The sequence below is a fragment of the Numenius arquata genome, chromosome 2 (assembly GCF_964106895.1).
Source record: "Numenius arquata chromosome 2, bNumArq3.hap1.1, whole genome shotgun sequence".
NCBI lineage: Eukaryota > Metazoa > Chordata > Aves > Charadriiformes > Scolopacidae > Numenius > Numenius arquata.
Window position 1 is genome coordinate 103,093,539 of NC_133577.1, and position 17,462 is coordinate 103,111,000.

The window sequence follows — 17,462 nt, forward strand, 5'->3', positions numbered from 1 at the left end:
CAAGCCTAGTCATACATACTTTGTTTTAACTGGCATAATTATGACCATAATGCAGCAAAATCTGGAGGTGATCCTCTGTTCCTTCAGAGGACAAACAATGTAAAGAGAAGAGATTTACCAAGGCCATATCAATAAAGTAGGTGTCTTCATATTTTTCTTGTCAGCCTTTCATATGCTTAGCAATTATTTAAGCCTGCTAAAAAGAGCCATTATTGTAGCACCATGGTATTTGATTTTAATTTTCTCAGTGTAAATACTTCAGATATAACTACTGTAGCTACCTTGGTACCTGCTTTAGATCCCGCAGGGACAGTTACTCTTTGCAGGTGTTGAGGACCAGTTGCTTCCTTCTGTGCTCTCCCTGCTTTTGCCCTGGAGAGCTCTCTTTGCTCCAGGAATGGCTGGAGTAGCTACGCTTAGACGTCTGTCACCTTTGCATTAAAAAGCTCCTGCTGCCTTTTGTGCACAGATTAGAAACCAGTTTTGTTTATATGGTAACCCTATAGTAGAAAAAAAAAAAAGAAACAGAGGTTAAATTGAATTTTGGCATAGTTCTGTTTTTCATGCTTTTTTAATACTTAAAAAAATTAGCAGACCTATTGTATCACCCCAATCCATTTCAAGTATTTAGTTGCTTTTTTAAGCAGCACTAAAACTTTATAGTAAAAGAACTTTATCTTAGTATTGTATTTGAGTTTCAGGCTTTAATCCGACTTGCCATAGAATAATATTGTACTTGATAAACATTCTCAAAAGACATTTCTAGTTTACATTGAAGTTCGTTTTATCTTTTAATTGTATGACATATTAATGCCAAAGTTTGGGAGATATTTTTTTTTAAAACTATGGTTATCTAAAGACAAGCTACTGAATCTATGATCTGATTCTTAACATTGCTAGGTAGCTGCAGCGCCCAGAAAACACAGGACTGCAGAGTTTGGTTCAAAACCTAAATTTAACAGATCTATTAGCTAGGAAGCTTCCAAAGCTCTTGAGGTGAAGATGAGCTCTTTTTTTTTTTTTATGTAAACAAAGCACAGGAGGCAACTCTTGGGCCAACTAAGTGTCTGCATGCCGGCTTTCAGTCTGGGAATATATAAATAGCAGTCGAAGTAGGAAGAAGCATTTGACTGGCTGCATAGCTTCGTGCAATTGCACAACGCTGCATTACTGAACCTTCTCAGCAAAGCAAATTGCTTCAGACAGAGGCATTGTGCAAATTCTGAAGGTCTTGGTCCTGATGTCTAATTATGTGGCTTTGCACCGTCCCCTTCACTTTACTGCCCTGGTCACTGCATCACTAGCGTCTGGTACAGATAATATGGCATTTTACCTGTTCGGGCCTGCCAAGCAGACATTTCTGAGTTTAGACATCTACATCTTGTCAGCTTCTAAGACTCACCTAAAACCATTTCAGCCATGCCCTCCTGCAGCATGCCCCGATTAACCTGTAATAAAATCCCCTCTGATCTCCTGCTGATTTGCTCAGATTATGGGATTTGTACACTAAGGATTTCTTGCTCTGCTCCCTGAATGTATAGAAATCCCATTTGCACTGGGGTATTCCCAAAACCAACAGTAATACAGGAAGAGCTGGCATCTACTGTAGAGGTCAGGTTTTTGTAACTCGCAGACCACAGCCCTTGATTCTAAAAAGGATCAGTTTCCTGAATGGTAAGACTGGGGACAAGATAAAATGTTACTCTGCCAGAATCAAATGCATCTTGGTATATGAACTGTATTTCAGACAATATTACTAAAACAACTGAGGTCTGAATCCTCCCAAGAATCTAAGTTAAAAATAAAGAGAATAAAGATGATCTTGCAGCACTTGGTTTTTGGCACCGTATAGCAGAATCCACAGCCTGAAACCCTGACTTGCCCTAGGTCTGAGAAGGAATTTATGTGCCAGCAACCTTGTTGAGCCTGAAGTTTGCTGTCTTGTCCCCCAAAAGCTTAATCCTGACTCTTGTAGCTATGAGCCCTGGCTCCCCAGACAACGCATACGTAGGTTACCCAGACCTACCCAGGAAAAACGAGGAGTTCTTGTGGTCCTGCAGGATCCCTGTCCTTCACTTCAGAGTCTCCCCACCTTCACTCAGGTTTTACAGTGTTTTCTCTTGGGTGCTGAGGGACCTGGGAAATAGCTACACTGTGCAGTGGAATTTGCTGCAGGAATATTTGAAGTCTTTCAGGCAAGAGAAATAAAAAATATAGGCTTTACAGAGAGATTTTGAAGCAGTTATTCTATATTCTTACAGAAGTCACAAAGGGCACCTGGAGCTTTGCGAAACAGTAGAATTTATGCACCTGATTTCCTCTTGAGTGTTTTGGGGGGATTTGATCTAGACCTGGACTCTTTTGACAATCAAGATGGTTCTTCTACCTGAGAAAGCATGTCCTTTAAACCTGTCGTCTGGAGGTCTAAATCCCAGCTCTGACACTTGTTTTCACCCTCTCAGCTCTTTAATTTCCCTCTTTTATATCTCTACAGACAACGTAAGGAGAAGCAATTTCCCAACCTAAACTCCCTGCACAACTTTTTCAGTTATTGATTGTCTCATAAGGAGAAGAGCTGATTTCCAATTTCCTGTCCTGAAACATGCCAGTTCTGACTTTAAAAACACTCCAGAAAGCAAAAATGGACGATCTTAGGATTGCATATATAACAGAGAGTTCCTAACATGCAGTTTTCAGAGCTTTTAACATGGAAACAGCACACCTGACTTTCGCTGTAGATAAAACAACTCTATTCAGTACTGGATAGATCAAACCAAACTAGAAAACAAATTTATTTCCTTTTTGTGCATCATTAGTCTGGTTTGGCGAGATCAGGAGGAGAAAGGCCTAAGTCTGTCAGAGGACATGGGGATCAGGGTATGAAGTAAGTCTCACTGGGTTTTTCGCATGTGCTGGTTAATGCTTAAGCGTTCTACCAGGATATGTCCTGCTGGTTGACACGTAAACTCCTATTCAGCTTCACCTGCTCCAGAGGGGATCTCAGAGATACAGCTTGGAAATTTTAAACTATATCACAGAAATTTTGGATGTAATCCTAAGTCAGCCTGTTTTCAAAAAATGCAGCCAGAGAAGGCAGTCTTAAGACAGTAGCTCTGTACTTGGCTTGCCTAGTATAAGAAGGTAAAATTTCATGGCTAATTTAAGTTCAACCGAAGATTTGCATTCTTAAATTGTCACTAAAACATGTGGCCTATTTTCAGCGTCTCTTTTCAGAGACTCTGCAGACCCAATTGGATTTTTTTATTAAGAAAATACTGGTTACATTTGTAATATAGAAGAGGCATTTAAAGGAACACTGATGTGTTTCTTCCCTCTTCAACGCAAAATCCATGTTTCAACTTAGATGATTTGTATAGCCATAACAGGAGACTTGCCTGCCTCATGCGCTGAGTCCTTACAGGAAAGTTGCCTATTGAAAAGGTTGTGGGGGGATGTTACTGATAGCCAAAAAAAAAAAAAAAAAAAAAGGTATAGACAGAAGAGGACAGCAAAATCCCATTTAGTCTGATACAGCAGGGAGAAATTAAGAGACCCCTTGTGACTAATGAGTTCAGGAGCAGCTTTGACTCGGTGCAATTACTAAAAACTCATTTTAATCCAAGGTATCGAAGACTTAATAGGAGTGCAATTCACCTTATCAGCTTTAACAGATAGTGGTGTGTACTCCAGAAAAGTCCGTGACTGTTATTTACTTCACTGTGGTGATTTGTTGTACCTTTAAACAAAAAGAAAATGCAGAGTATGATGAGGCCAAGCAGAATCTCTTGCAGTGCACCGTGTCAGCTTTACAAGAAGACCTCTTTGAAATGTATCTATCCCTTTGGGCAATATAATCCAGTTTTTCGTTGTAGTGCAGAGGAATTGTCATGTCCCTGTTTTGTGGCCTGCTGCTTCCATTTTTATTGCAGTCTCAGATGTGTGTGTATGGGTAGCGTATGGGTAATCTTGGTAAATCTTTGGCGTTTTAGCAGCTGCTGCATGAAAAGCAGAGGCATACCTGTAGCAGGGGTAGGATTTTCCAAGAGATTGAGGTCACCATAACAGGAGTTCTTCGGTAATCTCTGTGCGTTCATGAATCACAGCTTTCAGCTTCATCTGGGGATGATATTACAGTGCTGACTTTGCTAGAGTGACGTTGATATGCCCTTCAAATGTATAGATTGGCTCTTTTGGATGTCTGAATTACACACATGTACTCAAGATTACCATGAAATCTGGCATGTCCTGTGCTGATGTGGAATAGCACTTGTGACTCAAATTCAGGCAGGAGTCTTGAAATTCATTTTCCATTTCATAAAACAGGGCTTTTTTAGTGCTAGCAAGTGAAGGCCACCTCTTTTGGGAAGATGTGACCTGCAAATTATTAATCTGTTTGTATCTCAATTGTTCTTAGTTATTCGACATTTACCCTATCCAGAACAAAGCACCTTGTGCATCTCTGGGGGACCTGTGTGGAGAGCTTAATTCTCTCTTTAGGGAGACTGGAGGGGGTCTCCCGGGGCAATAAAATGAGGCCTTGTGAAGCTGCTATTTGAGTATGACTCTTGGTGGGGACACGCTGCGGCCACTGAACTGCAGTAAAGTTTATGCTTGTCATTGGCAGAAATCAGTGTTGAATTTAGAACCGACTGGTGGAGGAAACCGTGTTTCTCTTCCTTCTGCTTAAAGGAAATATCTTATGAAATTATCTGCTTTATATGGGTGATAGTTCAGAAAAGAAATGACGTATGTTTGTCAGGGGCAAAGACTACAGGATGAAAAGCTGGGGAGGTAAAAACTTGGGGTTGCAATGAAGAGAAAGGCAAATTACGGTAAAAAGTGAAGTATTGGGGCAACTGTGGGAAGAACGGCTGAGGGGGTTGAAACTGGAGAAGTAGGAGGAACTGAATTTATAGGGGATAGAGGTCAGGTGCCTCTTACTGTGTACCAGAATCTCAGAGAAACTCATCTCTCGTGAACCTGGGGTCCTTCTGCAAGACCTGAGGTTAGGCCTCTAAGCTAGAGGCGAGGAGAGCCACTTACCCTCTAGTCACCTCCGTCTTCTTGCCCCAGTCTCCATCCTGAGCAAGCTGAGGAGGACGTTCGACACCGCAAAGCAACCTTCAACTTTTGCCAGCCACTTTTTTTTGTTTTGTCAGTAAAGAATAATGCTGGCAGGCTCCAGCTTCCTGCTTCCCTTGCAGGTGCTTGGCACAAAAGCAGCCAGCCAGTTGGGGGGGCAGAGGGCAGGGGTCTGCTGTGGAGTTATGGGGGCTGTTCTGGGCTCTCCCCAGCTTGGCCTGTGATACTGCATTACCCGCTCTGTGAAAATTCCCCATCGGAGGTGGCCATTCTGTTCCAGCTGAGTCGTTTCACTGCCCTAACAAAAGTGTCTTGAAGGTTACTTTACAAAACGGATCCAGAAAGCGGTATAGAGAATGAATTAAAAATAGCTCTTTTCCTTTGACACTGCAGCAGTTTGGATGAGATGACAAGTCCAAAACTAAAGATGTGTCTTCACAGGGGTATTTATTTCACATTAAGCTTATCTACTGCTCATGAAAGCAGCTGCAGCTAACAACGAACAATGCAAAATAATTAGAGTGTGCTGACTGCCAAGACAGTGTTTGTTCCTTAGTCTGTTTTGAAGGTGCTTTAAGTTCACAGCTTATTGATGTAGTACAGACAAAGATATGCTTTTAATGTACGGCGGTCCCTCTGTTGTGTTTCCCACCAGGACCAAATAGACTTTTTGCCTTCAGGCCTTATCCAGCTGCGGAGAAAATTGTGAGCATTTTTACCTGCACATCCCTGGCATCATCATCATCAGAATACGGCTGTGGTACTCCAGGGCTATGGCAGCCAGCGAGGGGCAGATCTCCATGACTTTGGGGATGAAGGAAAGGCTCAGGATGGGCTTGAGAAGTGTCCCCTGAAGGGGTACCTGAACCAGGAGATATCTGGGCTAACCTGTTTTCTTAACATAGTGAGGTAAAAGCAAATTGTAGAAGACCCAAGGAACAAACAGCAGGCTTCATGAGTGGCAAAACCCAAAGGAAATTAATTACCTGTGGATTTGAATCTCGTTCACTATGTATTCGTTTCTGCATGCAGTAACTAGCACCTGGAGTGGGTTCAGCCGTTCATTCGAGAGGGACTCCTATGGGATACTCTGCATTCTTCCATGAAACTTGCAGGAACCTAACATCTTTAACATCTCTGGCGTGACATGAAATGAGATTTATATTGATCACTGCGTTCCAAAGTTACTGGGAACATACGCGTGCACACACAGGGTTATGTGTCATCTCCATAGGAAACTGGGCAAAACCCAGACCTCCAGCATTATTTTTATGGTATTCTTGTTCTGACAAGCTGGATGGCATTTCGTCAGAGAGCAGCCCGCAGAGAGCCTCTCCTGGCTGCTGACAAAGCCAGGCCCTCAGAGCTGAGGACAGCTTCTGGTTCACACAGCTGACGAGAGAGAGGTCCAAGAAGATTCTGGCATCAGCAACCAACCTGTCTACCTTGGTGGTGTTTTTAGTGTGCCACGTACTAGATTTAGGGCAATAAAACCTTACAGTGTAATAAGTTTCTGGAGCAGTCTAGAAGCGAGGCGTCATTTAAAGCAGTTTGATTCAGTTTTATCATTGGGTTGTTGAGATGACACTTATGACAGATGACTCACGGAATTATGTCATGGTGATAGAGCATTTAATTGCCTAACAAGGCAATTCTACAAGGAAATCCTACAGAAGTTATTATAACTGGTGGATGAACTTTGTACCTATCTGCAGGATACACTGAAGGTACAGCTGTAACGCTGCCAGGCAGCACTCCCTTCTCATCTGCTCCACTACATCAAGCTACGCTCTGCATGCCAGCAGCATTTTGTGAGGGAATCAATCTGCCTGTGTCTTGCTGGGTTTCCATTTACCTTCTTAAACAAGTACATCTGTGCTTTTTAATACTAGATGCAGCCTACCAGTGAAAACCGCTGTGTGTCTGTTAGCCTACTTCCTGCAGGTATCCAAAGCATGACATTTCTTCTATGGTTTTCCCAAGTATTTCCCTGTCAATGTCCTCTGAATGTTCTTCTTCCCTTTCCCACTGCAGTGATGGGAACCATTGCTGCTGAGAGGCAGCTCTTCTCCATCAATGGTCTGCAGCAAAAAAAATCACCCACCTACTCCCATCACAGGAGTATAGAGAGAGGACTCTTGACCACATGGTGTCATACTTGGGGAAAACCAGGCGGGGAAACAACTTTTGTCTCCAGTCTAGGGAAGATGCAAACATCTCTTAACTGAAGGCTGTGGGAAATTGCATCTTTTAAGTCATCCAAGTAAGAAGTTCATGTTAAACCTACCTGCCTTCCACAGTAATGGGATATGAGCCATTGGTGCTGTCAAGGACGATTTCCTCCTTCCTTGCAATTCTGAACCAGAAGGAGAGAAGAATCAAAGGAGGAAGGGCTTGAACAACATCTAGTAGTTTAAGAAGGCTGACAGCAAGCCTTTTCAAGACTGTTTTCAGGATTTCTCAAGGTTGGAAAAAGAAAGATGGGGGATTAGCCATGTTATAACTGAGGAAAAGCTCACCATAAGCAACAAGACTTGGGAAAACAGGGACGAGAGAGTATCATTCCTGCAGATAAAGAACAGGCAAATGGCTTCGCTGGAAAGCAGACTGAAACAAGGTGATTTATTTTTTTCCCCTTTTTTTGCTCTTATCACAGCTTATATTCTACATAGGTCATAGCATAGGGCATTAAGAACTGAAGGTTTGTTTTGATGGCCATATGAAAGAGGACATCCAGCTGAGGGTCATCCAGCTCCCACACAAGATCCTGGTCCTCAAGATACCTGAAACAAAGTGGGTAGCTAATTGTAAAGTTGGAAATTTGTGGTCTCTTGGACCTTGACAAATTCATGCAATAGTTTCCGTAAGCATCAAAATTTAATGACTTACTCGTTTTAAGTTTACAAGCTTTCCTCGTTGGTGTAATTTATTACAGCAAAATTATATATATATATATATATTTTTAATGAAGAAGTATTTGGTATCTGTATAATTGAAAAAAGTTCTATTAAAGCATAACTTTCAGCCAAAGAAGTTCTGCTTTCATATTCAGCAATTTTCATGAAATATCTAAAGTATTTTAAAAAGACTCCCTGATGTTTTCATGAAATATAGAAGCCAGTGTTTAAAGAAAATAAGTTCTCAGTGAAATGTCTTGTAAGTTAGGCAGACTTCAAGACAACACACGCCCAGTTTTCATTAAATTGTATGTTGCATTTCATGAATTGTTCAGACCCTGTATTTTACAATATTCATTAAGTTTCATAGCAATATTCATGACATTTAATAGCAATGTTCATACAATATTAAACAAAGCATAAAAAAACCATCACAGCCACAAGCTTAATAAATCACAGGAGTATAAACTTCTTTCCGAGCTGTAAGAGAACAGTCATCTTGCTTCATCTTTCTTACATTTCATTAAAGAAAGACAAGCAATGTTTCATGGTAGATTCACAAAATAGGTCTTAAAAATCTCACCAGCCATTCATAGGCCAGCCATTCAAAATTGCACAAAGCATGAAGACAGCACTGCCACAGTTTCACTAGAATTTATTTTAAATTATTAATAATAAAAAATAGCCTCCTCCTGTCATAGCAGGAATGCTGCTCTGACAGCCGTCATCAGAGGCTGCATAATGGACTTCTGGATAGAGTAGCTTTCCAGTTGCTCATGATTTCCACCTCTGTGTCTTGAAGTATAGAATCTTAACACTAAAAGGCTGTTAAATGGAAGACTCTTGCCTTGCAGCTTGCCCTTCAGTTTTCCAAATTCATACTTCTTCCTTACCTTGCAGCTAATTAGACGGTGGCTTAACAGCCATTCAGGAAAAGGCTTTGTTGATCAGGGAAGCGGAGGATAAAGTGGATCTCCGGGGAGAAGACCATCAATTCTACCAATTACAGTATCTGTGGGAAGAAGTGGATGCTTTACAGCGCGGGGCATTAACACTGACAAACATACTGCTGTGCTAAACCACACTTTGGAGCAAGGGACTCTACTAACAAAGACAGACACAGAATGTAACAGCAAGGAGGAGTAGATAAGGTCCTTTAATCACTTCCACCCTCTTGAAAAGATATCACGTCCTACCTGCACCAGCTGTACTTTCTTTACCTCAGCAGAGCACAACCCCTGTCACCAGCCCGCAAATAACCTGCTCAGGCCTCACTGATGGCTGATGAGCAGAGGCAGCAGGTTTTGGGGCAGTGCTGGTGACTGGCTTTTGCAGAGATGATGAGTCTGGCATTGGTGTGCTGCATCAAGGGCATCCAGGAAAACTTGTTACTGGACACAGGTCCACGGCTCTTCATCTATGATCTGGTGGAGCTGTTGGTGATGCTGCTTGTTGATAAGCAGAGCGGAGGTTACAAGGAGCAGGCTGTCAAGTGTGTCTCTGCAAGACTGTGTGGGTGCCAGCAGGGCTGTGGAGTGGCTCACTGTGTCTGACACACACACTGGTGACGACCTGGAGATGACTGGCTGCCTCAGGAGGAGAGAGGCCATGGAGATGTGTTAGCAGCTTTTGAAACCCACTGCTCGGTGCTAACTGGACCTTCATGTATCAAGCTCTCAATTAAGAAGGTAAGAGTTCTCTTCTGGGTTGCTTCTATTTTTTTTTTTTTTTTTCAATGTTTTGCTATACTGGGCTATCGGTGCCTGTACAAAACATATCAATGAATGTGTGTAACTACTCCCGAGTACCAAACACTCAGTACACCTGGACTGTTAAAGCACTCAGGCAGTATGTTTTGCTACGGCAGGGATGCGTTGTGTGTGCTGGGCAATGGGGAGAGACACTGAGATTTCTTCTGGAGTTTATTCAGCTACTTCTTAGGGAAAGCTTCCTCTAATGGGAGTTTGGAAGAAACTAGCTTATAATTTGGCTCATGATGATTAAATTAATAGATAGAAGGCAGTGCTTTGATCTAATTTTTTGGTTCCTCCTGAGAGGAACACGCTTATTTGTCAAGAGAGGCCTTAAAATATTCTCATATCCTCAGCTCCCGCTAGGCCAGTAAGTGAAACCTTCAGCTGCTCCACAGACAAAGAGCATTTGGGCTGAGCAAAGCCTTCAGGATAATTCATGTAAGCGCTTGAAGCAACTGAATCCCACATCAAGTTCTTCTCCTGTCTGTGTATGAATGAGAGGTCTATTGTTGACATTTGTCAGACTCCCAACACTGACCGCTTTCTCTATCAGCGACAGAACTCCTTTGCTGTATAAATATTTAGTAGTAATATTTCCAGACGTGACAGAGCTGAAGTACAATATACTGAAGTGACCTGCTTTTTTAATGTGTGTGATGGCTGAGAAAGGAAATTCTCATGCTTATTACTTGCAGAAGGGTAGAACAAACCGACAGCCACATGGGGAAAAAAATGGGTCATCATAAGGTACCGGTAATGCCTGGAAAGCACTGCTGACAGTAGGATGTTCCTGTGAAGCCATTTGGTGCCAGCTCATTAGAGCGCTTTGGCAAGAATATTTGGCATAAAATAGATTTTATTTAGAATTAGGGACTCTGCTGCCTTGCTCTTGGCACGGAACAAACTTGCAAATTAAGCTGTCTTGTAATATAATGACATTACCTTGTATTATGAATCATTTTAGAATTAGAAACATTGATCTGAATAAGAAATGAAGACTTCTTAAGAAGTGGAGAAACATGTAGAGCTGACGTTCAGGGCCTGCACGCTTATGCACGTGAAGAACGCGTTGCAGGCTGTCCCAGCACTGCAGGACTGTGACGCTTCAAGCCCGTGCCCAGCACCTGGGTCCTTTTTCACTAAGGTTTTCAGTTACTTCAGTGGTTATCTTTTTCTCTTATTCAATTTCTTTAAAAACTTTTATTCTTCACTGGACGTCTCAGGTGGCTTCATATTAAAATTTTATACTTGCCAGGGGCTTACTTTTCAATTAGGACAAGTTTGAAAAGTCTAGGTTAGGTGGAAGAAAGTTTTAAATACAGGGAGATGGTGGCTGGGCATGTGATGCCTCTCTAAATGTTTGATGAAGCGCAGGACGCAGTTCTGGCTGCCCATACTCTGCACGGGGCAAAAACCATGTAGAGACCATTGCCCATTTTTGGAGCAACTGACTAAGTATAAGTTTGGCCTGTTTCCTAAGGTGAATTCAATGCTTAGAAAACAAAACCAAGCAAAAAAAACCCTAGAACAGTCTTCAGCTTTGGTGTCCTCCTTATAAGTAATGGATATATTCGTGGTATGATCAGCTCATTTCCCTCAACATGCCTCAAACTCACAAAATTACAAGTGGAAAGAGCTTCCTTGGTATTTCCTTGCAAGTATTTCTCTCTCAGATCAAAGGCACCATCCAGTCCTCTGAAGAAAGCTAAGTTATGGAGCTCTACAGCTATTTTCCTCTAGCCTGAGCACACAAGAATGCAATATGCTTTCCTGCATGTATTGTGCTTTAGCATTCATGAGCATCCTCATGAAGGCAAGTTTTGAGTCACATGCTGTGTCACGCTACAGGGAAGAAGAATATCAATTATATAGCATGCTTAATCATGAGAGGAAATGGATTTGACTAACTGAATATGCAAACGCCATTTCAAAATAAAATTATGAGCTCTTCCTGATGTGCAAAATGCCACTGGTGAAAAACATTTTAATATATTAGTGCTTGACTTCAGGAGAGAGTGGTTTATGAAGGGAAGAAAGAAAAAACATAAGTAATTTAATTTCTTCTTGCATTGTATTATTCTTGAAGCTGCTGGTATTTTTCTAGCTTGGAAAAGCATAGTTGACATGAAGCTTTTAAAGCATATTTTGACATTTAAAATGCAGCTTCCTGTGCTTATGTTCACGCATGGTTTCCTGAGACGAAGGGTGGTAAGTAAATACTCACTGCTGGCTTTCCTGCATACACCATGAGGCTGTACAGGATGGGATTTGTTGTACACAAGGACAAGCTGCTTCTGGAACCTTACACCCCCTTGCTCTAATAAATCAACAGCTGTTTGGCAGGGAGACAGGAATTTTCTTATTTACCCAAAACTTGGTATTTACAGCTATTCCCCCATGGCGTGGGTGGTCACAGTTCACTTCCCGTGGCTGCTCAGTGAGAACAGCACCTCCCACGCCGTGTTGAAGTAGTCTCTGGTGGAGCACCTCTTCCAGTCCCCACCACAGAAGTGTTTCACTTCACGTGGTGTGGTGGGCTGGCTCGGAGAAAGGTGATGTGGTGTACTCCAAGGGTATCACACTCTCCTGAGCGGGGGAACCTGATCCCAGACAGCTTTAAATACCATTTAAAGTAGCTGGAGTGTTGGCAATCGGGGCCAGATTCCAATGTCCTCAGTAAGTTCTGGAACCAGCCGTCTAGTTAAATGGGAATGTCTCTTTCCAGCTCTTTCTTTAGAGCACGTTTGGGTGTCTTGTCTAATCATACCCACAAGGTCAAGCTCTGCAAGGAGATGAATAGGGAAAAAGTTGATGGACTTAGAGGTGCTCGTAACCCTGAGCTGGGTAGTTTGCTACACAGCCGCCTGTGGACTGCAGGCTTCCAGTCAGTTCCAGAAACAGAACTGGGGGGACACCGGCATTTCACTGAGAAATGCAGGCACTGGCACAGAGTTCAGACCCTGGGGCTTTGGGAAGATGAGGTATCAGCACTGAAATCACCTCAGGGATCTGAACCTTGTACCTGTTCACTGCAAACTGCTTCGACCTTAGTGCCAACAAACAGCCTTACTGCCGGGAGTGCCAGCTGGGCTTCTTGCCGCCTTCTCTTTCGCTCGGTATGTTTTTAAATTAGCATTTTGATGGTGAAACAAGAGTCCAGAAATTAACTTGAACTTTTAACTTCAGAACGGCTGTCACAATTCCCAGTCACAGTTCCCAGTTCTCCAGCTGCTCACCCATCTGCACCTGGGCTTTCAGCTGATATTACTGACAGTTCATCAATGACATCCTGCCTTGCTGGTGGCCTGGCAGGCCTGCTTGCACCCCTTGCCTTCTCCACCTATCTGGGGCTCGAAATCCTGGCTGTGGGGCAGCACCGCACCTTCACACCACACACCCATCGTAGATGGAGGCTGCCCCCCTGCCCCCCCCCCCCACCGCTGGCTTTCTCCAGGGGCAAGGGCCATGGCCAGCATGGTTTCTCACGAGGGTAGCTCTTCTGCAGTGTTGTGCACACCCAAAAAACGCACAAGCTTTCTAGCTGAGTGGTAGCTGATTCCTACTGTGTAGCCCCTAAAATCCCAAGGTTTAAAGGTATGTTACATCTGCCCTTTGACTTTCCAGTAAATACACCAGTGTTTCTTAGAGTGTAGGATACAATGGAGTGGCAGAAGCACCAGTGCAGGTGTCCAGAGTGGTGCAGATGCTCCCACGTGAGCGCTGGGATGCCTGTGTGCTCAGTGGTTATTCCCCAGCCCTTGGGTGGTACCATTCCCATGGTACCTGAGTGGGGTTTGGGGTAAAGCTGATGGCTTGAACAGGAGCTGTATCTGAGCTGTGGGACTCAAACTGGGGATTTCTGCTGTGGAAAAGACAACCCATAAATAAATGAAAAGCGAAAGATGGATGAGCTAGAATGAGCTGTGAACTGACAGCTTTGTGACCGGTTTTGACTTATCTCCCTTTTGCGGTCTAAAGCTGAGTGCCTCATAAATTCTGAAGACATCAAAACTGTAACTAACACAACTGAAACCATCCTAGGATCTCTGGAAATATAAAGAGCAGTGACTGTACCTAGAAGAGAAGAAACAGTGAACGGGGAATGAGTTCTCTCCTCTAAGTGGTAGTTTTGGGTATTTAACTTCAGTTTTGACATTATAGGTCAAATCAGCACACTGACACAATTGTGGGCATTCGGGGTCACACACTGGCTGTCCTACAATCTAATATTGAGATTGAGAAACCTAGAGATTAAAATAGTTTCACAGCTTATGGTTCTGGGATATTTTACCGACTAATCTTAAAGATCTTGAGATCCTCAAATCGATACCTACTAACCCTCTTGTGCTCTGTCAGCCACGAGGTGACACACAGTAGACACCATTTGGCAACCACAGGCCAGCGTGCTGTGCTCAGGGGGTAGAGAAGAGGCCTTTTTAGAGGGAGGAAAACATAACATCAGAGCAGCCTCATCTGGTCTGCTCAGAGCCCCATTCGGTCTGGCACCATGTTTCTGAGAGTGGCCAAAAATGGAATAAGCCATAAGAACGGGTCAAACAGTTTGTAGCCAAGAGAGTCCTGAACTTGGGTCTCAGAGCTTTGTGTCTCAGAGCCCACAGTGCAGCTATCTCCCCTGAGCCTGTCCTAGATCTCTTTATCCATGTAAGCATCTGCAACGCCCTCTGGCAGGACTCGCAGCTTAACTCTCTATTAAGGTTACTTAGTGAAGTGCTGGGGAAAAAAATAGAAAATTAATTAGGGTAACAGTATTCCAGCTGCAACTCGGTATCTAGCATCACGCAATGACCAACAAACCTCCTCTCCAGGGTATGCGCAGGCGAGAGCTCCAAAACTTTCCAGTGGCAACAGTTCACCGTGCAATTGTGCACAGCAATTTCCCGGCTGCCATCAATTCCTTTTCATATTTCCTCAGCAGAGCCACAGGGCAGCTGATGGCCTCGCCATAAATTCCAGAAAAGTAATAGCTTTTCAGATGGTTGGGTTCTGGGGTTTTTGCCCCTTCACAGAAATTGTCTCTAAATAATACGCTTTTGTAACATGCATTAGAAGCTTTGGAGTAGATTCCCAGGAGCCCTGCTCTTGCTAAGCCGGTCTGGCATCCCCAGCAGGACAAATTGCTTACCCAGAACTGGAGATGTCTGAAGACTCCGTATGTCCATTACAAGTCTCCTACAGCTAATTCTGCTGTTTACATGCACATTTTTGTCTATCAAGAGCAGGCTGGTCCAAAGGCTTACATCCTCCTGTCTGTGGGTGGAGCCAGTCTGTTCTGGCTTGTTCAGACAGGGGTGGGCTCCTGAGTGTTGGCCCCAAACGCACTTTCTGTATTTGTAGATTAGGTGGGTTGTAGCTCAGTCACCTGAATCCGTCTTGGTAGTTATCTTTGTTTTACTCTCTTTATACACCTATGCCAAACAAGCAGGGATTAGAAAATATTTGACGTCCTGCCCTCATCAAGCAGTCTTGTGGTACGCCTGGGTGCAAGACAAGCAGGACCTGGTTCCTTTCTAGGGCTTCCTGCTCCCCTTCCAGCCCTGCTTTCTGTCCTGTAGTTCAGTTACCTCGTCTGTGTATGCCAGCAATGTATTCTGACTGCATTCATCAACTCTCTTATCAGAACACGCTTGAAACAATCGATTTCCATGAGTAATTTTAGATAACAGAAACCTGCTTCAAATGTAGCAGGGAAAACAGCACATTTCCTCATCCAGAGAAGCATCTGGAACCTCACCTGAGGGTAAAAATGAATCAAAGACAGAGACCTGGCTGAAGTGGTGCGAGCCATCTTCCTCACCAGTGATGGCAGAAGACAGGGAACCTCGTTCAGTGCCACAGCAGATGTTTCATGCACAAACGCCACTGTGGCAACAGGCCTGAGGGTATGTAACGTCCATTATCGCCTCCATACTATAAAACCCCCACTACTCGGCCAGCTGTAGCTCTACAGCATTATCTGCTTTCAGGCACTGTATTAAAAATATAATAATCATAATTTTTTAGAAGCCATCTTTATAAGGGCACATTAAATGCTGCCAGGACATGAGCCCAGAATGGAAACCTGCCTGTCTATGCTGTCTGTTTTTCAGGATGGGCCACGTCCATCCTAATGGGTGTACGCCTGGCTGGGCTGACAGCTTTCCCTGGCAGGGCTTGGGAGGTGGTGTGGGATGCATTCGGTAGGCTGTTTGGATGCCGCTGCTCTGGTTTGGAAGATAAGACAGTCTGCTGGTAGACAAAGGCCCCCTCTGTAAGAAACAAACTGTTAAGTTCTAAGTTCTAGTTCTAGGTCTGTGAATCCCATTCTCCTGCACTCTCCTGGCCACAGCGCTGAATCTGACCCATCTGATCGTATTTCTTTTCCTCTTGGCTTCTTTTTTTTTTTTTCTTCCTTGTCTTTTGCCCTTTCCTTCCTGGGAAAAGGAGTAACCTTTCTTTAAGGATAAAAATCTTTATACTCTTTTTCAAGGCAAAAGAAATCTTTAGGACTTTCAGCCATATAAACCTAATTTGTCAGCTTTTTTCCCCCTCGTCATCTCTCTTAATGGATCTCTTATGCATTTACAATGTACTCAGTACCATGGTACCTAGAGACTCTTATACACAATTTATAAAGCAAACATTTTTTTTGCAAGAAGTTTCTGCTTCTCTCCTGGCTATCGCCAATCTCTGGATCAGGCTGTTCTCTCTGATTTGCAAAGGAAGCCAAGGTGTCTGTTTTATACTCCCGACACAGACTGTCTCACAGCATTCTGGCTTTGCATTTGTGGGATGGCAAAATCAGGCTCACGTTGATTTATTTTAGCAGCTATTAACTACAGAGCTGCCTGTAATCAACAGAGCTGGTCGTGTTTCTCCATCAGCACCAGCCCCGGCGTGACTCAGCACTGGCAGTTCCCCAGCTCCACGCAGAGTGGTATCCAAGGCAAGAGCCCGGAATGTTTCCATACACCTTGAAATGACTACATGAAAGAGAGAAAATAATTCAGTGCTGATGAGGAGCCAAGTTTTAAATTTCCATGTCGTCAGCTGTAAGCAGCTGGATGCTGCAGGCACCTGTTGGGAATAGTTTCCTATTCAGTATCCCGAGGAGTCTGACGGCTGCCTTGCAGGGTGACCATCGGGTGACCAACCCTTCACAAACGCCCAAGGTGTGTGTGCACCTGGTTGTGCAAGGCCGTTGTACTGAATCTCTAAAGGTGAACTCTATAAGACTGGATCCTTTATTGGATCCAGCTTTCCGGTCTCCAGTCTGATACGGTGGTAAGAGCGTATTTATATTTTACTCCACAGTGGTAGTGGGCAACGTATTCAAGAGCCGACGGAGACTGAGTGCAGTGCTGGAGCAGCAGGTAACACTGAGCAAAGCCTTCATGCACTCCTGGCTCCAAATCAACGTGCTCAAATTTTTTTCTGCTACAAAGTGTTGTGGACATTTTTTTTAAAGAGTAAAAAAAAATACTGGAATTCTGTATTTTCCTTCCAATATATTACTATATCTCATCCTACATACTAGTCAAGTGTAACCGAATACTGTATTTTCCATGAGTCTGTTACATCTTCTTTCCTAACTGACAGCTGCCTTATTTCAACAACAGAAGGCTTTTCAGAAGCAGGACAATTTTCAGTGAGAACTGAACTTGAAAAGCTTTTTTAAACTAACTCCTTACCACAGTAATACCATCAATAAAATCTCTTCACTAGGTGTGCT